This window comes from Aphelocoma coerulescens, chromosome 11 (genome assembly GCF_041296385.1).
Source record: "Aphelocoma coerulescens isolate FSJ_1873_10779 chromosome 11, UR_Acoe_1.0, whole genome shotgun sequence".
In the NCBI taxonomy this organism is placed as follows: Eukaryota; Metazoa; Chordata; class Aves; order Passeriformes; family Corvidae; genus Aphelocoma; species Aphelocoma coerulescens.
Window position 1 is genome coordinate 10951434 of NC_091025.1, and position 26768 is coordinate 10978201.

General features: G+C 36.4%; 1 protein-coding gene across 8 annotated transcripts in view; it reads right to left on the reverse strand.

Annotated features, from left to right (window-relative positions):
- Nucleotides 1-26768, reverse strand: part of FTO (FTO alpha-ketoglutarate dependent dioxygenase) — a 330070-nt gene that overhangs the window by 152775 nt on the left and 150527 nt on the right. The gene's annotated exons all lie outside the window — the stretch shown is intronic.

Consider the following 26768-nt stretch of genomic DNA (forward strand, 5'->3'; position numbering starts at 1 on the left):
AATTTTAAAATAACCTCTGATACTGACAAGCAGAAGTTTATTACTTTGACAGAGCTTTTATGCCTTTTCAAAAATTAGCTGGCTTTTTGAACACATTATCCTCATGGAAGAAGTGTTCCTGAATTCTTCAACAGACAAAAAACACCACAATCATAAGCCCAGTACATGCACAACCAAAAATTGTATTGCAATGAAACAGGAAGAGGTACCTAAAGACTGTGGCGTTTTCACTAATTAATGACCGTGTATAAGACCCCATGAAGTCTGAAGGACTGAACAAGACAATGTTCAGACAATGTTCTGAATATGAGACCTATTCTTTAGTTCCCAGCTACCAGAACAAAATTTTCTCTGGGCTACATTGAAAAGGAAGCACAAGTAACATCTGCTCCTTGGTTCTCCAGCACTGATGGATTGGGAATACCTATATACAGTAGTTTTTACAAATTAAATGCATGAAAACTGCAATGAGTAGACTTAAAAAAATGATATTTAAGAGTAGATATGAATATGAAGAAGATATGTAGATAAACTACCTCACTGGCATGAAAAAACTCATGTTAAGTTTTTTGCAGTCCAGATGGTATGGGGCAAACCGAGAGGGGGCATTTATGTCAGAACCTGTACAACAGGAACAAGGATGCTGATATGGTTTCTTTTTTATATATAGCTGGGTAAAGAGATCAGAGAACACTGGAACGTTAGCCAAAACAAGTTATCCAGCTGTACTGTGTTTCATCACATATCAATTTTTACTGAAAGAAAACCATACAAATTTAATCAGTTCTTCATATGGTAATATTTAACATTTTCCCCCAAGTTGTTTGATATTATTGTTTTAAAAGTTCCTTTTCCCCCGTCCTCGAATGTGATGTGTGATAGGGGTGAACACAGGAAAAAGATCTATCCCTGGCAAGACTGAAAGTCTCATTTACAGTAGACTCAGTAATAAAGGCACTGGCGTCTGTGTCAATTGACTGTCTCAATGAAGAACAGGTCACCATAGGGAACAGTGCAAGCAGCGTCTACACTTGAACCCCCACATCCTCATCCCACGCCTGTTTGTAGCATCAGTAGAAATTAAATTACCCTAACAAACCTTTCTGCCTCCCCCCTCCCCAAGAAACAGGATTTTTTTCCTGATATTTTATACCACACGGGTCTCTATTTTTTTTTGAAGGCCATCTTATAGCATTTGCATTGCACTTTTAATTATTTGAAAATATATAATAGAGTGGAGACATGGATCCCACTTATATAAATGCCTATTAAAAGGCCATTTATTCTCTCAGTAACCATAAAACATAAAACACCTCTTAAAAGAATATAATTTCTTTGTTTCTAAGCCAAACACATATAAGAAGACAGCTTGCTCCTTTTAAGTAAATAAAAATGATTTGTATTAAATAAAATGAAATATTGTACGCACTATATAATTTAACAATAAGAGACATCAAAGTATGCATTACTGCAAGCTAACCCATGCCTCAGAGGTGTTGCAAGCCAAATACTTTAAACGATCCAAGAAACATGTTGTTAGAGAAAAGCAAAACCCACAGCGCGTCATAAACCATTGGTCAGATGAGATGTAAAACCAAGTTCCCAACCATTTGTGGTCACTAAAATCCCCCGGCAATTACTGTGCCCTTAGAATGCTGATTTTGTCCAAACTGGAATGTTTTTAATGCACAAGTTTTATGCTTTATTCCTGATTTCTGCAGGGAGAAGTCCCCCCTGCCTGCTCTGCACTGTGGGTGCTCTGTCCAGTCCTCAAATGGTTGCAAGGATATGCAAGGTCTTGCATGAGAACACATTCATTTGGGTCTCTACGTGCTCTTAGTTACAGCCCACTAAAATGGGTGAAACTAATGGGATTTCTTGGAAGTACTTGATAGTGAAACTTGATCCATAGTTTGTAAATCTCTCAACTAAAATGGAAGTATAAATAACATGATTATACTGTAAATAACTCCAAATATGATGATTCAAAAAAATGTAATAATTGAGAATACACTAAACCCCTTGACAGAACACAAAGTATTTTAAAAAACACAGCAAAAATAACCAGCACAGAAAAGCTTATACATTGTATCAGTTTCATATGGATTTACACCACCACATTGCATCCATAGTCTCAGTTTAGGAACTGCTCTGTAGTTTTGATCACTCTATTTTAAAAAACTTTTCAGTGGAAGCACTGTAAGCTGAATCAGAAAGCTGATGAGTCAGTACAGTTTGCTAAAAAGGAGTTTCCTCTCCAAGAGAAGCATTAAAAAGTAGTGTAGCTTAGGTTCTAACTGTGCCAACTGCCTTGTAGCAAAAAAAACTTCCTCTGTCTCTAGCAAGAGCAGTAATTTCTTTTAAAAAATACAACACACAGCAAGGAAATGGACTGTAATCCTATTGATTTATTATCCGTGAGGAGTGAGTGAACGGTGGCATAAAGTGAAATGTGAATCAAAATTGGTGAGTTAAGAGAACAGTTTACAAACACTGACACTATTCCATAAGGAGAAACCTCCCCAAAACACAACAGAACTAGAGCTTCTACTGCACTGGAAGCCTTCAGCACTGCATAATCAGCTGAGATAGTGGGGTCACACGACTCCATAGTTATGGAGCTGCTAATCCTGAGGAGGTCAATTGTTGGGACTTCTGCCCTACAGCTGGTCCCGTGCATGAAGAACGAGCTGTGTGCACACAGCAGAGGTGCTGGAGATGGGAAACTGCCCCCACTTGTCACAACAGTTGCACATTCCACCCACAAAAAGCCCCACTAACAATCATGATTTATTTTGTGATGCTTGAAAAACTCTTTCTAATAATAAAACAACCCTAACCGAAAAGTAATGGAGCACAGTGGAGTTTTTCCGAATAACTGTGACCCCAAAACATTTTACTTTGTTGATCTAAATATACCTACCAGGTGGGTAGGAAAACCAGACCCTAGCATATCATCCTTTTCATTCTATTCTTACAGAAAGAGCAGAAAGCACATTGACACATTTCAAACATTTCTATCAAAAAAGCCATGTTAAATAATAAATTTGAGGTGATTTTTTCATACCGTAATGTCAACAAAAAAATGATTGTGCTTATGAAATTCTTTCCTGTAATGTTAATTAATAGTATCTGAACTTTTGCTGGTATCTTGCAAATTAACTTGCACCTGCAGTTTCCTGTGACTTCAGACTTCACCACTGAAAGTCATATGGTGGTACAATAATGTTTAATAAACACTTTTTATTAACCTGTCTTCCATCCACAGTATTATTACAGTCAATAAATGTTACAGCAACATTCATATGTGGCCTAAAAATTGTTATTAATTTGCATTTGATCGACTCCATGTGTCCACAAGCCTTACAGGACTGCTAAGTGCTTCTAGCAGAGAGCTGAAGCTCTTCTGAGGCAGATTCACATCCACTGAAAAACAAAAGGCTATGCCCATTGAACAAACAGCAGTCAAACCCTCCTTAATATCATTGCTCTAGGCGTGCTGGTGAACTATTCACACTGATTGGCATCGTTCAGTTTTCAATAAAGGATTTGCTGAAGTGACAGATACTTGTGGAAGAAAACTGCCAGCAGATTTGCTATGTCAGTAATTAAGTATGTAAAGCTACAGATGTTGAACAATAGTGCCTTCCACCTAGATGTATGCCATAATATCAAAAAGTAACCTGGCATCTGGGGCATCTGGCTTCTTTATTTAAGTACTTTTCTTAGGGTTTGGATCTTAATTTTTTACAGTTGACAGCAACGTTATTCGAGCCAGTCAGTGGCATCTGGTTGCTGGGGGGGGGGGGGGGGGGGGGTGGAAAATAAGGAGGAAAAAAAAAAGGGAAAAAAAGAGCAGCTCTGTGCACTTTAATTAATTGTGGAGAGATTACATGGTCTTCCAACCGTGTAGTTTGTCATCAGAGCACATTACAGATTTATATTAGATGTTTCTCCACAGTGTCAAGAATAATTAAAAAGGGATAGGAAATGATGCCAGCTAGCAATGCTTTACTTCAGCGGTGAAAGTTTTATATTTATTACAGCCAAACAATTTTAAAAGAAGATGTCAATTTTGTAGTTATACTGTGCAAGGAATAAATATTAGGTGGGTAAAGCAGCCAATACATTTCAGCTGCTTGAATAATGAGAGGTTCATGTTTAATCTATCAGACCTACCAGAATTGGTGTGACATGTCAGTTATTAATGAAGCAGCATCCCCTTTTCTCATAAAAACATCCTCTCAATACAATAACTAACATATGTTTTTCTTTTCTTCCCAAAAGGAGCTCTGCCCAATTCCTCCTTTTGATTCATGTAAGAACAGACATGCCAACTGTACACAAATTCTTTTGCTCAATTAATTTGCAATACCTTTGGTCTTGGGCTGTGCTAATAGAACAGTGCTTATGTGTACTCAAGCTCTCAAGTCACTCATCATAAAGGGCCACATTTCTCTCCTCCCCTGTGCACAGACTCCTTTGTACTTGCAGATGAGAGAAGTGTATGGACCTAAAGGCAGTTTGCAGCCTGAGGAACAATCTCTACCCAAATACTACAGGTCTCATTTCTGTTGTCATATAGACCCATCCACAAACTGCATTTCCCAAATCCCCTCAATATATTTGTATTTATTTCATGCAGTTTTACTAATGTAGTTTCTGCTGCTTTAAGCATTCTGTATTAAGAAACCAATGCAAACAAGTTGCTTCCTTTTGCTATGAAATAGCTTTCAACCTCTGAGCTCAAATGGAGATTTTCTGTCACATATCAATGCTAAAACGGATGAATAAAAACAGCTGTAAATTGTCCCCTCTACCCCTATTCTGTAATATTTTCCAAAGCACAATGAGAAAATAACTTCAGACAAATTACTACACATAATGGTGATCAAATGACCCTTGGCCCTTACTGTTGTTTTTGCTGAGCCCAAAAGAGACAACAAGCACTCCTGAGTAAAATCGCAGCTTTCCCATTCAGTTCGTGTCCTCCATTAAGTTACATTTTAGAGAGGTAAAAATGTAAGAATTCACATCCTACATCTACAGCATCATTTAATTATGTTCAGAGCTCATGAATCAAAGAGCTGACTTGGAGGAAGCTGGAGCATGTCTCCATACAAGGTAGGCAGAGCTCTGGACTGAGATTCCAAAGAGAGTGATGTTTCTCCTTGGCATGCCCAGGAACTCATTAGATGGCCTTGTGTAAATCTCCCTTTCCTTTATGGTTGTGACTACAGAAAGGGCCATTCATGTCATTTAATTTCAGACACTGGGCATCTGTTCATCACCATACACAATGTTGCCCCAATTAGAAATGGAGTTCTATATGTTATTTTAATGTGCATAGATTTTGAAAAAATACAGTTAAACCCAGTCTTTCATTCTTTAATTGTTCTGACTTCATTTGGAATGTTTAACTATGCAATGCAGCATTACTGGGTTAAGATACCACACAACTTTTCTGCTTATTGAAACTGCTTTGCCATACTTCAGAACTGTTCCCTAGCAATGGACACCACACCACCTGCTTTTGTTTGGTTTTGTTTTCTGCTGAATGATTACTTCATTTACCCTAGAAAAGATGGCAATGACAATTTCATCATGTTTTGTATCTATAATCAGTCCATTTGGAAAATGTAACCAGTGTGCAATTTGTCTAAGTGGTGGTTCCCTAAACATTGCAAAGCTTTGCAATGGAAATTTCTATTTACAGCTGTCTTCTAAGCACCTTTTTAAATGCAGTTTTTCCTGTGTATCACCAGAACTTGTGGGAAATTACCTGTCTAGATGGCCTTCCTCTTTTTAATTTGCCCACAGTAGCAACTGCTGCAACTGCTCACAAAAGAAACCCCCGGGAGAAGCAATACCAGTCAGTGAGATCTCTTTCTTTGAAACCCAACTATTGGCATTTTTTTGGCACTGCCTTCTCCCTAAGAGATGAGGAAATATTCTGGGCAAAGCCAGGTAATGGCTGTGGGGAATTCTCAAGAGACATGCTCTGATTATTTTTAGGTTGATAAGGAAATTGATTGGATTTGAAGAGAGAAGATGGGAAGAAACTGTTGGTCTTACCAAATATGATCAGATTTATTTTAAGATTATTTGGAGCACTGAGAGCAAGCTACAGTAAATAAAATATGAACACAAAAAAAGGAGGAGGAAATTGTTCACAGCTACCTACCACATTTCACTTAGCTGATGTCTTGCAAGTGCCAGTCAAAACAAAAAAAATTTCCAGCTTCTCTCAGATTTCTGTGTGTGAGTACATGTGCCATTGACAATTCAAAGCCTTTTCAGTCTTCAGAGAACTAATAAACATATTCCAATAGATTTGAGAGGTGCTAAAGAGGCAAAGAGTAGACATTTTCCCTTGTGCCTAGACTCAAATGTCCTTTTATTTTGAAATAAAAAATAAATTCTCTAATCTCAGTACAACTCCTTTGTCATGAGAGACCACCTGATGAAAACTCACTTCTAAGAGGAAAAGATCAGCTATTTACAAGTGACAAAGCTTTTGGTTCTGAATCAGTGCATAGTTAATGTCGATACACCAAATATCCAAATAGTACTTCCTGGAGAATTAAACCTGGACCTCAGTGTCTCCTGAACTAGAACTTCCAGCTCAGTAAAAATCATACATCTAAAATCACTGCTTAATACTACGACTTACCATTTCAGATTCAGGGACTCAAATATCATGAATGTGCTTGGGAAAATAATCTCCCCACCATGCTACTTTGTCCTCTGAACTACTTTCCCCCTCCCTCTCTCTACAGTTTAGTGACAGGCAGACAGCAAGGGCCATTAGTAGAAATATGACTGTTACAGTAGCTCCTCCATACTTTGATGATCTGCTTTGATCATCTTGCATCATATTCATTAGAGAACTTTTCCCCTTTCCATTCTGTTGAGGGTGGATATCTCCCTTAAAAATCCCCTTCTCTGATTACCATCAATCATGGGGAATTTTAGTCTGCAATGTAGCTTTCAAATCTCAGACACACAGAGATGACAATGTTCAAATTTAATGCTTTGATTGCATCAATATACAACTGCTTTATGGTCAAATCAATCCACTGATTAACAATATTTTATCATTGACTTAAAATTTTGCCCAAGCAGAACACAAGCAAGTTATTAATATTTGTTCTGATTTATCCTACCCTAATCAACACTCAGCTGTCAACTATTTTAACTGTAGAATATTTAATAACTAGTACTAAAAAAAAAGGCATTATCAAAGTTTTGGACATCTTCCAAAGCATATTAATTTCTTATGACACCCAACCAGCTTCACTAAAAACATGCAAAAGCCATTAGTTTGCATGAAATCAATGAAACAGATACAGCATAATCATGGATATTTCTTAAATTATTTCCCACAGCATTGGCTGCCTTATTCCCACCTGCCCCTCTCCTTTGTAAGGAGAAGAATTAAAAAAAAAAAAGGATCACATCTTTATGTTCCTAGTGGGGGTTTACATTATATATAATGACATTAAGTAATTATTCCACTTCCATCCCACTCTGCTAACTTATGCAAGGGCTGCAAAGGCAAGTAAACATTAGTCTTAGATAAAGACTAACCATGATTCAAAACTACTTCTCTTTGGAGGGGATTTTAAGGAAGAGACAGAAGGTAGAAACATTCCCAAGCCAAAGACTTATTTAAAAGGGCCCTGTAAAAATGCCAACATAGTTTTCTGATTTAAGGTATTAAACACTTTGTAACTTGTGCTACAAAGGGATGGTGAATATTAGCAGGGTGGTCAATGGGGTAAGAAACAAATTAACTCTGCTTTCTTTTACACTTGTATGTTCCCTAAACAACAGATGAATTCATTTACAAAAATATTTACCACTTAATTTAGACTGAAAAATATCTAAATGTAATCAATGTTGTTGACATTTTCACTAAAATTAAACAAATTAATCAAAGTATTTTAATTATAAAAATGAAGCTCATTCACGCAACTGCCAAAAAAATGAGGTTTTCTTAACCAAAACCATTACATCAGAAATTAAAAACCTCTTTCATACAGATGTTTCCCACAGTTAAAAACATGCCTGGGCTGGCCACTGCTACTGGGTACCAAGTTTCTCAAAGTTAAGCTAAATCCACCGGACTTTCAGAAGAGTATTTTTCATCTCTCTTCCAAGAAGTGTTATTATGACAAATCAAGTGAAATACATTTTTAGTAACGATAATACACTGTATATTATAAGAAGTCTTCACCAAGATCATTTGTTCTTGATAAAGGATATGTTTTTTCTAGAAAAGAGTTAACACCACTGGTATTACCACGGAGTGATCTTGCCATCCTTATCTGCTCCCCATCTCCAGGTGCCAGCAGCACTTCTGTCCCACACCCTGTCCCTTTCCCCAGATGCAGGAGCTGGACAAATTTAGGTACATACAATTGAAATTAAACTGAGATGATTTAAGAAAGTTTCCTTAGGATCTAAAACCACAAGCAGTATACTAATGATCCTGTAAAACTACAGATTTTGTGGGGAGAAAAGTGGAAAATGCTTTTCTTACCAATTTGCCATATAAAATAACCTGAATTTGTTGTTGTGTACTCCCATCAAAATTGATAGGAAGACTTTAGTGGCAGTTGACCCAGATGCTTATCATCTTTTGAACCTATATTTTTATAAAGGATTTTACTGTTTTTAAAGGCCATTATGGTCTGTACCATAGGTGCTAATACTCCAGTGGCATGCTAGATGATCCAACATATGTTAAGAGTTTTCTAAAATACTTTGGGATCATTGGGGATAAAAGGTGCTACATAAATTTATTCATATACTTATTTATTTGTATTTTTAAACAACAATATTGTGTGTCCCCTATAACATATTTACATCTGGATGTTTGCAGACTGCATGTTTGTTGTGAATGCCTTACCACTTTGTCTCCTTGTGGAAGACACACCAAAAGCCGAAATTTCAGTAAAAAAAACCCAAATTAAAAAAAAAAAAGTAAAAACATAAGCCCACAACTCACACACTTAGATTTCAGGCTGAAAACCTGATGGACTCATACTGAATTCCCAGTAAATCCTGTTCTAGACACTTATGAAGAAATGCATAGATACAAAGGTAAATGCTAATTATGCAGTACAATGTTTAAAGAAGGTTTATGCCAGATATCAGAATATGCACAAGCATTTCAGAAGTAAACATCTTTATATTGTTTTCCTTGATTTCAAATAGTCTATAAACATTTTAGCATTGATGTGCCTTTCCACTCACAGCCTTTGCAGTGCACCTCTTGACCTTTCAGCACTCAAGAGTGGGGCTGAGATAACTAAAATCTGGGAAAGGTAGTAAAACACCGAGCACATAATAAATTAAAGACTTGGAAAATTGTGGTAATAAGCCCTTTGGGGTAAGTCTCTTAAAGCAGTAGCACTGTTTAACACTACTGGAACAATTCTTGTTTTATTTAAAACTTGTGTTAAGGAGATTCATCTACTGCTTAGATACAAAATGTGTTTCTGTTACAGTAATGCCATCCTATTTCAATGAGTTTCTGGCTTATTTCATAATGTCTTTAGATCTTTGTCTAAATAAAAAGACAACAGCTTGGTGAAATGTTCAGTCCCACATACACAGAAAGACAAGTTACTCCTTGCACTGAACGCTTCCATTCTCAAGGCATGAGGTTTGGGGAAGAAAACCACATGAACCAGTTGACTAAAATGAAAATTAACTTCGGCAAGGAGTCTTCTGGGATATCTTGTTTGTGCAAAGCCATATATGAGTGGGAACCACAATTACTCTCTAGATCTCACCCACACTCATTTTTAAAAGTGAATGCTAGAGAGAAGACTGCTCCCACAGAAAGGAAGAACAACCAGAACCTGGAAGTGGATGATGGAACTACCATGGTAATGAGCAAAAAACATAACTTACAAGGAATGCCTGACACCGTTAAGAATATTTGCATGAAGCCCTTAGGGAACCTCAGTAAGTCATGAAAAATACTGATCTTTCATGGAAATTTAGGAATGCAGAGATGGCAGCCATGTGCATGCAGAAACTCTGGGGAATTTTGCTTTAAACTAAGGAAGTTGAGAAAAACTGAGGCACTAGAACCCTGAGACTATTCTTTAGGTCTTTGGCATCTATCTGAGGGGAGGCAAGAGATGTACAGCTGGGGAAAAGACCCAACCAAAAGCTCAAATACTGAAGCCATTGTTACATGCACTTAATGGAGGAGTTGTAGTTACCGCTACAAATCTGCAATGAGAGAAACTGATAAGCAACCATCAATTTTGCAACATATGAAAATCAGAAATTAATAACTGTTAAATAACTTATAAAAAACTAGTCCCAGGTGACTGTCTAGTCTATACTTCTGCAGTGGGACAGCACTGATGTAATTATCAGCATTCGTGTTCTCAAAACAACTGATGTGAAAACATGCTAAAGGTGTCAGTTGACAAATGATAGCAAACATAGATCAAAATGAAGCAAGCAAATTGGCAGGAAAAATGAGTGACTGAATTGCCTGAGGGATCACACAGGTGTTAGATATATGACCATGTGAACAGAAATTCATACAAGGATTCACACAGAGCATCTTTTTACCAAGAACATTTTTTATCTCTTCACCATTATAAAACTGTCAACTCATATACATTTATTAGCGCTTTAAAGGAAAAAAAGCAGAATGACTCATTGCTATTTCTTAGTTTGATATGTTAACTAGCAAAAGAGAAAAAAAATCCAGATATATTAAGTATATGGAGACTGCCTACTCTTAATAACTCTAGCAAATCTTTGATCTATGTTAATCTCATGTTATTGTAGTAAGTATGAAGGACCATCATTCATCTCACATGAGCAAGGCACTCTTGCATGTCATGATAGATTTTATCAAGAAGAAAATGAAGTCAAAGGTGGCTGTCAAGGCACTAGGGTTTTGAGTGAGTGGAGAACCTCAGAATGGGATTTTTAACTTGCAGAATTTGATGGAGGAAGGAAAGAAATTTAATTACCCACTTTACATACATGGTACTTCATTGATCACCAAAAAGCTTTCTTCATCTAAATTTGCACAGGAAAAATTCTCACCCAGGTAGTTTACCAGGTGGAGGGAACTTGCAAAGTAATCAACAGTAGTTCAGTGTACAAATGAAACAACGGGGTAGATTGGTATTGGGAAAGATGCTCTTTCATTATTCCTTTTAAATGTTACAGAGAGATGGGATTTGAGCACAGCAGTAAATGCAGGGCATGAGAATGTTGACAGGATATTAGAAGGAATCCTGTGGTGGCAAAGTCAATGTAATTCTCATCACTCCATAGAAACAGGCCTATGGTATTTTATGACCAGTGAGTACAAATAATATTCACTTTGGCTTTTAGCACAGTAGTGACTGGCAAAAATAAAAAATTTCTTTTTAAAATAAAAGTCATAAAATGGTATTTTTTTTTCTTTTTTTTAACTTTGGCAGGTTATGCTAAAAAACACCCAAAATGTTAAAATTAGAGGTTCATTTTTCCTTGCACTCGAGTATCACTTTGGGGTTTTTTTACTAGTCAATGTTGCTCTACAAGATGACACAGGAACATTCTCCCTGACAAGCAGCAGGTACTGAAGGCATTCCACTTGTGCTGAAGTTAACCAGGAAAGTATCTAATTGATCATTACTGAGAGGAGTTATTGTCCTCACTGTCTGCCACAGATTCAATACAGGTCAGGTGATCATTAGGCTGTGACTCAGCTCACCTGCCAATAGTCTTTAGTGCTGCTGGCAGCCTTATTCCAGTGCAGTTTCCAAGAGGTATTTGCACCAGGACTTTACAAAGCAGCTGTGCATATATTCTTAGAGTTAGTGAACCTTTGGAGCTCACAGATTACTCCAGGAAAGCAACTAAAGCAGGGCTGCAACAATCTAGCATTATGATTGCTTATTTAGCATCAAGTGAACACAAATATTTATACCACAATCTTCTGAAGTCATCACTAAATGACACTGCTACCAAAATATCAGCAAGGCAAGTTACCCTGCCATTGTACTAAACTCCTCTGACTGCAACAGTATAGGCATTTAATTTCTGCTATATAAAATGTTAAGCCTGTAGGTTTTCACGTTTTGAGGCTTAGGGCTGAATACCTATATTAGAATTAGTACTTTTTAGCTTCTTCTTTTACCTAATGTGTTTCAAGTTTTCAAATTATTAAAAGAGAAACTGTACATAGACAGAAGAGCTGACATCCCATTGGTAAGGGACTGGTTTTAGCTCTGTGCTAAGCTTCAAGAGGATGTAATGGGTAGACAGTTCTCTGTACCTGCTGCACAAGAACAAGCTTCAGCTACAGCCACTCTCTGTACAGAGGACAGTGCACAGTGGGCTTCCCATCACATCACCATGTACATGCTCTCCCCAAAGTCACGAGTACCATAAGATTAGCATGAGAGAAAGAATATATGTTGAAATGATGATGAAACTAGAGGTCCACACATGTATTGTGTTCATACTACTAATACATACCCTAAAATTACATGAACTAGGAAAACAGGTCTATATTTAGCTGTGGATGCTTAAAGGCTTTTTTTTCCTTCCCCACCCATCTTAAAAAAACCCCAAACACATCAATTCTCTACTTCATTTTCCCACACTAATGCATTATTGACTACAATGTACCAAACTTGCACTTGCAGTCTAACCTACTATTACAGCACCTTGTATCAGTACTTTAAACATTGCTTAACAAGAAAAATATGTCAATATACAATGAAAGCCTTCATTTATGCTTTCAAATTGAGGAAACTGCTGCAAGCTATGTTGTAAATTACCCCCAAGAATGTTTAACTGGGCAAAATAAAGAACAAATTTTAGTGACATCAGACGTGACTTGATTCATAATTAGCAACACTTAACAACATATTAACTTTATCTCCTTTCTATTCCAGTGACCCTTTCAGTCCTAAGCAATGTTTGCATATGCTACCATAAATCATGTCTCAGATTTGTCAACGAGCTTGGAATAGTTTTGTTATTTGTGAAAATTACAAAGTGAACTCCTGGTTCAAAAATGTTTTGATAATGTGGAACAGGGTAGGTGTGAGCTGCCTGATCTCAGCTTCACTCCAGTCCCTCTCAAACTGAAAAAGAACTATAATTAGTATCTATGTAGATGTCCATCGCTTCATTAACTGATGCCACTGACTGGTGGGGCCACGCCAAACTGATCCAAACTAGGTCCTAATGCCAAGTTAGCACTCTGCCTAAAGCAACTGTCAAGTAATGATAGATTGGACAAATCTGATTGCTCTATCAAAACATTCATCTCAAATCTTGATTAGTAAACCTATTGAATTATGATTAATTCACAAGAGTGCTGCTGACAGATAAGGTACTTTATCTGACAATGTGTAGTAGTTGCTTTGCCTGAAGCAAAATAGCTCTGAAGCTGCTGGTAAAACAAACAGTATCAACTACAATGCATTGCAAAGGATAATGAGGCTACACACACCTTTTAATTTAATAAAGGCTGATCTAGGAGAATTTAGCTTCAACCACAAAAACATAGGGAAGGGAAGATAAAGGCCAGGAAATGACCAAAGTGGCAGGAGAGGAGTTAAAACTGCCAGATTGAAAGTATAGAGATGCATGGGATGGGCTGCAGGGACTTTTGGGGCAGCTAAGACTAATCACAAAATCCCAAAATTCCTGACTCTGAGAAAAATCTGATTCCAAAATTATGGCATACAGCGTTGGTTTTACTGTCTCCTAGGAGAGTGTGACACTTACATGAGATGTGACATCGTCTACTTTGCAGTTCCAGTGAATAAGCAAGAGGTTAAACACTGAAAATTGCATTCAGCACATGAAAGAAGAAGAGACTTGCTTCAGCGTTACTAAAATGATCTTAAAATAATATCTTGCATGATATTTAATCTTTCATAAAATTAAATAAAAAAGAGAACAAATCTATTGTGGTTTTGCAACTTTTAAAAACCATCTACGACAACAGCATTTTTACAATTAATGAAAATAAAATGTCATGGATTCATCAAGCTTCTTTCAATGCCACCTCTGCACACTCACTATGAATTTGTCCCAGGCTCAGTATATCATAACAGACGTTCCATTACAGGGTAAAGTGAAAACCTACCAGTTTCAACTCAATTTCACTGTCCTGATACCTGCATGTGCACAGGGGCAGATCATTAGAAAGCTCCACATTATTTGAACTTGTAGCACAGTCACTGAAAAATGAGTATTGCAGTATTTGGCTCTGACTTAATGAAGAATCCACCTTCTCCAAGTCACTTGTTAGCTTATCCTGACCTAATAATTTTACAAAAACCCTAATGCACTATAATTATGTTTCTCCCCAGCCAGTATTAACCTTTCTGTGACTCTTTCTTCTTTATTCTCTCTCACACATATTTATTTATTTTACCTAGCCTCTGTTAATCAATGTGAACTGCAGATGGGGTCAAGGAAAGCTACTTCCTCCTTTGATAGCCTCCAATGCTTTCACTCCTGGGGATAAAAATGCTTTAAATGGAGTTATATTCTAGGAAAATCAATATATGATTACTGCAAAGATTTGTATCGATTGCCCTGTTGCATTGCAAAAAGGCTAAAGAAAAATTGCATGGCACATTCCCTTCATTTTCTACTCCAGAGAACTTGCTGCAAATATCTTGAGTAAGAAGTATTGGAACTTTATTTAATAACCAAAACTTTTCTTTGTTTAACCCTGCTACTTGTGTGTTTGTTTACTTTGGAAAAAAAAAATAGCCTCACTGACATCCCTTTTCTAATGCCTAAAACCAGAGAGCTACTTGTGATCCTGAAACACAAATGCACAGCAGCAAACATCCAGCTTGCAATAACTTCACCCGTTTTGCATATTTCGTAATAACAAAAAAACCCCTCCAAACCCCAAATTCCTATTTTCACTACTTTACCAGAATTGTTCATGCTTCTTCCTAGCACAGACACCACACCAAATATTCAGGCTGGATTGTGTTTTCACAGACTGTAGTGGTGGTGGAGCTGGGTTTCCTGACCTGGTTTCATTTGTCTTGATGTAACCAGAGTTAGACTTGTGTTTCCCCACAAAAGCCCTAAGAACTGGAACTAGGTTCAAGTTCGAAGAGGATCTTATTAAAATTCCTTACAGGAATATAATTTTTTTTTAACACATCCTTATTTTGCAAGAATGGCCTAAATGCTTTCAGCAAATTGTTTTCACACAACGGTCTCCATAATCTTGTTTCTTGTAGTGCGTATTTTTCATTTCCATTATGTGGCATGCTATCCAAATAGGATACTGGTTTTACTGTTTGAAAGGATAATTAAAAGTTGTTAAATAAAGTAACACACCACAATATTTCAAAGTCACTTTGGATGAGTTCTCTGTTCCTCAGTTTCCTGAAATACAACATTATTTACCTCTCAGTAAGATGTTCAGAGATCTACGGCCAAAAAGTAATATGGAAGGACTAACATAACGATGTTTGTATTAGTGAACAGAGAATGCAAACATAAAACTATAATTGAAGGTACTGAATTTTTACCAAAATGTGCAAGTATTTCCCTCTGTGCATACGATTTCTTGGAATCTTGCAAAGAAACAACAGGAACTTAAAATTTACAAATTTATTGCTTTTATTTCTCCAACTTCACTGGCAAACCAGTTAATCTGGTTCTAGTATCCTAATATTTAAAAAGGAGTTGCTAGTCAGTGTCTTCTGCTTCCTGTTCCTCTCCTTATCCCTAATATATTTCAGTTTTGAAGAAGTAAAAATATCATAGTAGATCCTTCCGTTACTTACATTTTTCTGTTTCAGCAATACTGTAAATGATTTCAAGTACATTAAAAGGTATTTCATGGCATGCTCCATTACTTACCTTGTAGAATCCTTCAGGCTTTCCCCATGTTGCTCATTTTCATTATTAATAAATTCCTGACACTAAGTTTCTTTTTTTAACACTTTGCAACTTTTTCTCTGAATTAGGTGCTGAACATACAACAAATTAATGCTAAACATTCTTACTAATGGACAAAGTGACATCATTTACACAAAGAGAAAATACTAAGCCACATCTGACTCACAAGACTAATTTTCAGGAATCTTCCTTCTACAGACATCCATGTGCAAACACCAAATAAATTCTGTTCTGGGTGAAGAGTTTCTAACAGCTCAGTAATTCTGATGTCTGGCCATTTAACTGTTCTGGTGGGAGACAATAAAGCCTAGGAATAAATTTTGTTCCCAGATTATGATTTATGTTAATTTCTAGGTGAGTGAAGGGTCCCAAGTAGTCTAGTTCTATAATTGCACTTTTGACATTTCTCAAAGAGTGCCTGGGGAAGAAGACAGGCACACCTTTTTATGGAATGTATATATAAGAACAGTAAATCCATACATGGTACATGAACTCCTGTGAAAACCTGTCTCCTTAAACCAGATTGTTAAATAGAAGGTTTTAACTGCTGAGCTTTTCAAAAATTTGATTCCTTGTGTTTTCCAATTATTTTTTTCCTGCAAGACAATCTTACTCCATTCCAGCCTGTGCTTCCCAGCCTCATGCATTGCTACTGTATCCCAGTGCTACCTGAAAAGAGGGAAAGCAAGTCCCTGTCAGGCAGGTCTCCACCACTGCCCCAGGGCAAGAGTCAGTCACTCCAAGGCTACTGCAGCACGTATCTGGAGCAGCTGCCCAGACACAGCACTGGGGCCTTGGCATCACAGCTAAGAATCCCCTTCATTCATACCTAGAGACTGAATAAAATACTATTTGTACCTGCCCTGTCCTTATTCCCTGTGTATCTGCACGTGGCCACTCCTGGAGGCAGAACAGGAGTTTGATGGATCCTTGCTCTGAACTTACAGCACTACTCCTGTGTTTATCCACCTGCCCATGCTGGCAGGCAGATGTTCCAGTGCCAGGAGCAGTGATTCTACACATTGCCCTGCCCAACTTCCCTCTACTTTTCAATGTAAAATGGGTTACAGACTAGACATACATTTTAGGATCAATTTGGTTTGAAGTTTTTTTGGATAGGTGTTCTGCTAGCAGAATAATACATGGAACATGCACTTACAGTGAAAAAGCTAGGGCAAAGAACTCAGTTCCTATTATGACATATAAAATATATATACAGCCAGCACCACATGCCCTTGTCTGAAAAATGAATTACACAACTTAGTGTAATTCACATATGCAGAAACTTGCTCTTGATAAAATGAAGTAAAATATACTTTTCTGTCTTTTTAATAATTCTACTATTACCTATGAAAAAGTAAACAAAAATAGCTTGAATAGGATAATGTATATCCATAATGACTGGCTGTCAAAACATCCCTTAGATCTATAGATGACTTTTGCTAAAACAAATGGAAAATTATATGTAACGTTTCTAAGCTGTGTTTCTCAAATTACTTTTCCTGCCAATTTATGTCAGACTCAGTATGTTGCTTTACAGGAGAAAATTAATTACCAGCAAAAAAGCAAAGGTTCTTTTATCTTCTATATCATTCTAAAAATTCCAGCCAGGTATTTGCAATCAAATTTAGAAGTGTGCTACTACATACTGTTAGTTTATCTCCACATGAAAACTTAAATGATCAAGTAATTTAAGACTGTATTTTTAATAGGACAGATCTTTACTGAAACCCTAACCCTGCCTAATGCACATGTGTACATTGTATAAGAGAGACAATATAAGATACATGTATAAGACATTTAGTGTAGCTCCGGATTTCCTTCAGCAGAGACAAGCAAAGCTCCAAGCTATCCATCTAAACAAGACTGTTAGTTCTGAATTACACATTCTTACCTACCTGACAAAAATAATGTCATGAAGAAGAAAAATAGCCTCAGTCCAGCTTTTCAGCTACTCCCCAAACTCCTGTGAGAATCAATCATTAGCTAGTGTTAAATGTCTTTGTTCCACTGAATTCAGTAGAACTAAAGCAGCTCACATTGGGGGAAACCCTAGACAAGACTTATATATGAATGAACTCTGCTCTCTCATAAGGACAAGACATTTATGGAAAAGCAAGATGGTACAAAATGGGGAGCAATGCTCCCTTCTGTTGGATGAACCCTCTGAATGAGATGGGGATGCATAAGGTGACAGTAAGTAAAACCTTCTCAATCCCCTTCCCTCTCAGTGTTTTTCCCCCTTCTAAAAAACATTGCAATCACCCAGTTAGGCCAATCTAAGTATGCCTTAATTTGGAGATTTTCATACTTTGCCAGCTAACTACCAAAAACAGCAGCATTTTCACCCTGCATTTTCAAACTGTACCAATGGTCACCCACCAACGCACAGCCAGGCCCAGAGCACAGCACTACGTGTTTGGAACATGACTCTGCAGATCAGGGAATTCTCCGTCATTTGATGAGCAACAAGGACTGACCACAACACTCAGAGAATGGTAATGCTTGTTAAAGTAAATGTGAAGTGCTGTAGCCCACAAAACAAAGTCAGCGAGTACGCAGAAGCTCTCCCAGACAGGAGGGCACCAGTGGATGGTCAGTGAATGCCAGATTATCATCTCCCTGAGAAGGGGTGTTAGGCCCTCCCAAAATAAAGTTTCATTTTAATTAAACCTGATTAAAGATATCACTCAAAATCTAGAGTAATTATAACCAGGCAACCTAGCAAAATACTCTGGGCACTACTAAACAATTCCAGAATAAAGGCCTAGATTTAAAAATTCCAGTAATACGTATGTATAAACACATACACACACTCTTTTCAGCACCGACTCACGAAAGAAGTAAGTTAAAACTGAATATAGAATCAAATACATGGAAATGTAGACCCCATTTGCTATATACATATGTAATTGCTATTCTTGTATAATCTATGACTAAAAATCTGGTTTTGTAACATTCAGAAACAGAATTTCTTCAATGTACAAAACGGCATAGTTTATTAAATAAACACAAACTGGGATATAATGGCATACATTTGTTTTCATTACAAGTAGTAATGCAATATTTCTCTGAGGCTTACTACATTAGCATTTCTCTCCATGTTCCAAACGCCTTTGAACTTTCTGAAAAGCTACATCTGTTAGCTCCCTTGTATACAGCCGAAACTTACCAAGTGAATTAACTTTTAATATAAATTGCTTTGTTCACTATTAAGATTGATGTTGGACACACTGTACTGTAAGTTGCAAACTGCAATTACAATTCACTGCAATTATCTCTGGTTGTTAATAGCACAAGATAGCATGTCACTTTCTACCAAGTGTATAATTTATCATCTGGTTGGGGTTTTTTTTGGTTTTTCCCTTCATGAACTCTTGTGGTATTCCAAATGTATAATCTTGTTGTATTTATTTCCCAGTGGTCCAACAAAATGCACAGCAAGTGCTGACTAGAACAAACTAAAAGGCAGTGCTATTGACAAGCCGTCACTTGAGCAGTAATGAACACTCTGCCTTTACTTTCACCTCACCAAACTAACAGCTTTAATTTATGATAAAGCAAACGAGAGACAACCTCCAGTTTTATTATACCCTCAGTGCTGTTTCAAATCAAGTAATTAGAAGGTCAAGAGGCAGGTCTAGAAAGCCAAACACAAATGCAAGCCCTCTGCACTGACATTTTAAAAAAATCTTGACTGTTCAAAGAGCATTTTATCCATCCCTCTTCTGCAGAGCAGTGTGAGGCAGTTTTTACCACCGTAACCAATTTGAAACAGTGTAGTTCAATTCTTTGCTGAGTAATTCAGCCCACATGTTCAGAGAGATACCTAGCAGACAATGTCCCCTCTCCGGGCTTCTCTTTAAAAGAAAGGTACAGGTGAGATTTATAAGCATACATTTTCAACAGAAACTTTCACTTTAAAGGGGCTTTCTTTTTCGAAGTACGAGAAATTTCATGGGATACCATTAAAAAAAAAGTGAAATATTTGAAGCAAATAAATAAGAGAAAAAAAATCTGTGTTACAAAGGTGAGCTTAAATCCTCTAAAAGCTTATTTGTAACTGGACAAGTAAACTATTCCTAGAACTGCTGAAGAGCTAGTTTTTCTTGAATGTTTAGACCAACTGGAAGAAAAGCACATAACTATATTTGGTCTTTGCACTATTGTTATATAAATATTTACAACTAGAGAGATATAATTATGCTAATGCAGCATGTCTCCATTTTCATTATATGATATAATCTTGAATTTAAATTTCAGTCAAAAGTAACTCATAATACCTTAGAAGCTATTGGAAATTGTTCCTGAGCTGTATACAATGAAACCTACACAATTAGGCATTCTTATTAGGCAACTGTTTGCCTTAAGCTACATCAAAGGATACTCCAATGTATTATTACAGCTCTGTTACATGGTGATTGGAAAATTACTTCCCATTAAGAAACTGTTTTTGCTGAGCCTTTGATGAGTCGTCCTAGACTACCTTCACAACTTCAGATAAATTGCTGAACTCCAGCCAGGTCTGAATAAAAGGCAAAAGCTGTTTAACACAAATCAATAGTTTTAGGAAAAGATAAATCGGGGTCCAACCGAAACAGTCTGGGGAATGAGTCTAAGTACACCTATTTGGACCAAGGCTCTTCTCTTCACAGAGTGCTTGTGGAAAATATGCTAGCAATCTTCACAATACCTCAAAGACAGAACTTTTGCCTCATCCAAAATTTTTTTGTTCCATCAGCAGTGGAACAACAGTTCCCACTGACAATACCCACCAGGGATAGAATGGAGAGTGCCACTTGCAGACCTGTGCCACACCAACTCTTGCACCATGTTTTTCTGTTACTAAGTCTTGTAAAACCATCAAGCCATTTAGATCATATTTCCTTAGCTAAACAGGATGGTAGAATCTATACACAGAGGTTTGACTGCTTACATCCAGAACTACAGTTCTCAACAACGAGTATTATTTCTATGTAGCACAGACATTAGATGAGTTTAACAACAAAAACTGCAGCCAAATTAAGGCAAAGATTTCACAAGTGCTTGCATAAGAAAACACTGAGACTTTGCAAATATTTGTGCATCATGGGAGTTTTTAGTCTCTAGTATATACTTTATTTTGGTACTTATGTCTTACATATTTAATTTTTTTAAAGATTCTGTTGTATCATTTTTCTCAAAGTAATTTTTTCTCTATCGTTGCATGTTCACGTGGCAAGTGCAATTATACTTAATAATATAAGTGGTGTAAATGTGTGATTATATAATTAGAACATGCAGTTATGCTGTGAAGGTCCTTCTGGAACTGAAGAATCCCCAGATGATACTGCACACAGACCTGAGAGAATTAACATAACTCACTGAACTGCACTTTAGTTTTTAAAGACAACACAAAAGGAATAATTTCAGAAGTTCTCTCAAAAGAGCTGTTCAAACAACAATCCTTTACACAAACCATTATAAGCAGCTTCCACCTTCCCTCTTCTACATTTGTCAATAGTGATTTAAATGTTTCTCATGCTGACAGGGAGGAAAAGTCTGAGTGACTACAATAAAAGCAGACATAGAGTTATATGGACATTCTGGTGAATAAGGACTTCCTTCTCTTTCCACATCTTAATCACCAGTCCTTCATGGCTGGTGCAGTTATGTGTAATTTGCTCTGAATTCAATTTGGTCTAAATGTCCAAATATACATAGCCTGTATGATTCAATTATATACAACCAAGTAACATCACACAAATACATCTACAGTAGTGCTGAGAAGCCCTCAGAACTGTGAAGTTTTATCCTGGCTCATATGAAAACTCTGAAGCTTTTTTACTTCAGTGAATCCCTTGTGACTTTGCTGTTTTTTCCTGACAGTGGTCTTCAGAGTCTATTTCCTCAAGTTTACAGCATGAGGTTAAATTTATTTCTCTCTATTTTGTGCACTCCCATCTAATATTTTCCACCACATAAATAGTGATCTGCCTTCTTCCTACCTCACTGGTCAATAGCACCTGCAAAGATCACTTTGCTTGTCTTTTTTTCCCACAAGAAACTCCGACTCCGAAGCTTCCACTTTCCACATACCCTCAGGGTAAGCATATTCTTTCCTAAGATGCAGTTAAAACTGATGGCATCCCCTTTACTGTCCCCTCACCTGCTCCCATCCAACATTTACCACCTCCCTTATTCAAATAGAGCACACACTAAATGGTGAATACAAAAGATCTGTAAACCCTGCGAGGAAGCTTAAAAACTAAGCACAGGATAAATGCACCCTAAAATTCAGAGTGCAACAAAGAAACATCAGATGTCTCTGCTGCTCAGTGTATTTTTAGATTGACGTAGTCTATGTGTAGCAGGCAAAGTCTGACTGAAATTGTGAACTTTGACAGGTGGCAGCAGATAAATGTGCATGTGCACGTGTGAGAAAATAAGAGACTGAATGCTTGACTTAAACATATTAGGAACTCTTCTTTGTAGCATTACCTGCTGAAATGCCATCCAAACTCACAAGATTCAAACCAGATAATATTCAGTGTTAAGTATTTCTTTAGCAAACCTTTGATGGGTTCTCAAATTTATGACCTTTTGACAAATGGAGCTTACAAGGATCATTATGAGATTATGATTTAAAAAAAAATAATAATAATTCATTCCTTGGTTCAGATGCAGCCATTGCAAGGTAAAACAGCATTTATCTTCAAACTACTGTTCAAAGATTGTTAATCAGTAGAGGAAGTACTGAGGATATAAGGAAATCTGTGAATCAGTGAAAGATGTTGGTATGCAAGAGTGAAGATATACCAGCTGGGCTCCTGCTTCAGCTGGTTACCAGAGGGTCAGGAAGAAATTAGTCTCAGCCATCAGTTGAAAGAACACCTGGACATTAACCTGGGGCACCAATTCCCTTATGAACAAGGTAATCTTTGTTTCCTCACCACTACATCTAGAAACGAAATAATGACTATTTAAAAAAATAAAAATCCTTAGTCCCAAGTGCCTTTAAATCACTACAATAAAATAAAAAAATAAGTATTTATGAAAAGGGCAGGGGAAAACACAGCAGGCTTTGCTCTCACTTTAAGATACAAGTCAAATAAACTGCAGTAGCATCTCTCACCTTCGTGACAAAGGCATGCTAACATGGGGCTGTACGTAATTTATTCTTTATTTATTCTTATTTAATTCTCTAATTAAGAGTTGATGCTTTCCCCAAGCATTTGGCTCATTGGATGAAAATGAAGCACAAGGTAATGAATTTATTTTTGGATAGACAGAACTTCTACACTGAAGATGACACAAGCTCTCAAAATAAAAGCTATGCTGTATTTTAGCTAGTGGCTCATACTTTCACTTATTTGGAGATCTTGCCTTAGGATGCAGAATGAGGACACAGTTTGTGTTTTCCCCTGTATAGATCATCCCCAAAAAATGAGTATTGCACAATTTCCACAGACATTTACAAAATCGCACATATGGATAAGTAGAAACTATTAGTGGTGTTTGAATCATATTATATTTGGCAGCACTGATATTCAGACTGCCAAATACCACCCAATTCCAAATGCAGCACAAAACCTCTGTTTTAATACTCCAGCAGACTCTGCCCTTCGGAAACCTTCACGAGGAAAAGCTAAAGATTTAAATGAAATCATTACCTTCCCCCCCCGCCCCCATAAGAAAGAGCTTTTTTGAAAAAAAGCTCAATATATTTTATAGAAAGAAAATATTATTGTAACAAGATATTTGATTGCATTCCAATAAAAATTAAGAACATGTTATACTATTTATTTTATAAAAATTGTATATTTGTCTTTTGGTTTCTATTATCCTGTGTTGGAGGGAAAAAAAACAGAATTACTTCTACTGCCAAACTGGTATACACAGAGAAAAATGTATTTGGTACTCACACTGGAAACAAATATGAGAAAAATAATTGGTTTTAATGGTAAAATTCCATACTCTAAATTATTTTTATTAAAATGTCAGTACATTTTGGAATAAAATCCAAATTCCACCACAAAGCTGGCATGGATCTGCTCACCATTTATTTTTTTCTCTAGTATTCTTGCTAGGGGCATGCATCACTTTTTCAGTATTTCAATCCTTCTCTTGGCAGCCAGCAGCATCCTGGCAGAGCATTTGATGATGGACATTCTGTCTGCTCAGTTTGTATCAACAAATTATTGCAGCAAAAATTTACATCACTGATGACAGGTACCCTGTTACTAGAGAAGGAGGAAATCTAGAAAATGTGCACCAAGAAGGACTGGGAAAGGGAAGGCAGGAAGGAGACAAATCCCCTGCAAGCTGAAGAAGCTATGAAAGCTCAGAGACATGAACTGGCAGCTAGAAATGAGCTAAATGCTTCTCACTTGTTCTGTTAGACAATGGTGCTTCTCCCTGTCCAAGCAGCTTCCTGAGTGAAATGTGGGTTACTAAACTTGTAAAAATCTTAGAATGGTATTTTTTTCAGCAGCAGATTCAAAACATAGAACTAGTTTTACATAATCACATTTTAAATCAACTGATTTTTTTTTCTACCACTGATGTGTGCAAAAAAATGCACAGAGTATTTCAATTCCAAGAAGAGACTCTTCTCTCCTCATTAGTGTCAGTACTAAGGTCAATCTTCAACTGCCATCATTCAAAAGTACATAACAGTGACTGCTAAAAGTTGATGGGGGTCTCACAGATATTGTGGAATGATATCAAATTTTATTACTACCCTATACAAGTACATGCCAATTATGGAAACACATTTTGCAAGATTTCCAAAGGTAGCCCATATCATCTTAATGTGCACTTTTATGCCAATTTTCTTTGATGTTTTGCATTAGTGATAACCACTGCCCTTCAGATGACAAGGAACAGAACAGAAATACTCTTTTCTCTCACAACAGATTTTCTTACTTTGGTAATGAAGTACAAATCATACTCCAGCCAGATAGTGGTGCCTTCCATTTTTGGGTCAGCCTTCATCTGCATGTTATACACACACTAAAGATGTATATTTTATCTCTCAATCAGTTCATATAAGTGCATGAAAGGCACATCCTAGAAATTCTTTGCTACAGCTTCTGATTCATGATGTATCTTACGGAAGACGTATTTTAGGTTGTCTGTCCTTTGATTTCCCACAGAAACTAATAAATAATCAACAAAAATATGATTAAAGATGTTGCTTGAACTCTCAGCCAAAATGAATACTAGCTAGTTGAAAATCTTTCTGATCCAAATCTGTTTATCTTAGAAACAGAATTCTAACTCAGATTTTAAAAAAGCCTGATGAAGGGTAGAGCTAAGTTTTGACATGATCTTTTCATATTCAAAATATCTCTTGAAATAAGAGGGAAAAGGTTGTGAAACTGAAATTATAGAGAGATGAAATAGAGCTTAATAAACTAGAAAAATATTTATCTACAATTGCAATCCTATATTAAAAAAAACAACAATAAAACCTTTGAAATCTTAATCAACCAATACTTGATGCATTCCTGTGAACACTGATCTAAGTCTTTGTTTAGGTAACTAAAACATCAGAGCCAAAAGTAGATATTAGATTAAAAGTATTCTAACTTATGTCTAACTTCCCAAATCAAAAGGTGAGGAAAAACTAAAATTAAAACTTCAATATAAACTCAATATTCAACTGAGTATTTCCTGTAATTCAATTCTCTGTAAGTCCATCTGTTTATCTAAAACTCTATTCCAAACTTCCCAAACATATTCAACAAACTAGGCAGTGGGCTTAAATTGAATTTGAGAATGTGTATGAGACTTCTTCCTTGCCTTTACAAGTATAGGCAGGATAAAAAAGATGTGGTTGAAAAATATAATTTATCAAAACATACATGACTTCTAGCCTTTTTAAAGAAGTATTTATTTTCAAATAGGCAAACATGAGGCACTTTCATAAACCAGTTATTGCTATCTGTAAATGCTCAAGATCTGCCACATGAACCTATATTTTGTCATGAAAGAATAGTTTTAGCTCAGAGGAACAACAAAGTAAATAGAAATGGAAGCACCAAAAGAAGGGATTATTTGTAAGAAGCCAAGAAGTGCTAATTAAAACTTTCAGCTGTTTTCTTACAAAAATACTGCTAATTGACTAGTAACTATTAAAAAAATTGTTTTACAATTCAATATGATAACTACCATACTTGATAGAAATGCATTTTGTCAATTCTACATAACACATACTTATTTAGCCAATTCTATATATTTTACTACTTTGGAAATAATTACTAGTAAAAGTAACAAAAAATAAGGTTTAGGTTTACCATTAGGAAAAATTGAAAAATTACAAGATGATAATTTTTTGAATAGTTGTTTTTTAATTAAAATAAAACCTAGCACATTGGACATATTACAAAAAAAAGTTAATTCTTTTATTTTTGTCTTTCATGTCCAGCAAGCATTTAAAACCTGCAGCTCAAGTCCTCTTATATATCAATATATATAAAGGTTAGAATAGGAAAAGAAGCTTTCCTGCATTTTCAACTCTCAATTGGTTTCTCAGCTTTGAATGAATTAGTCAGTGAACCATAATGAAGGAAAAACTCTCCCTGCACGCTGCCACTGCTGCCAAAAGCCAGCTTAGCAGTTTAGCAGCCTTGCTCCAGGTGTTTAACTCCTTCAGCCATCTGACTTTACCACTTGAGCTGTAAACAAGTGTGCTGCTTCATTACTGGGTTTCATCGATCTTAAGACATCTGTACAGCCTCATGTTTATTTTTACATATTTATTTTAAAGCAGAATGATGCAAATATAAATGTCAGTGCTTACTGATTTCCTTACACTGATTTTCTTTTTACTTACTCTAACTTCTATATAATAT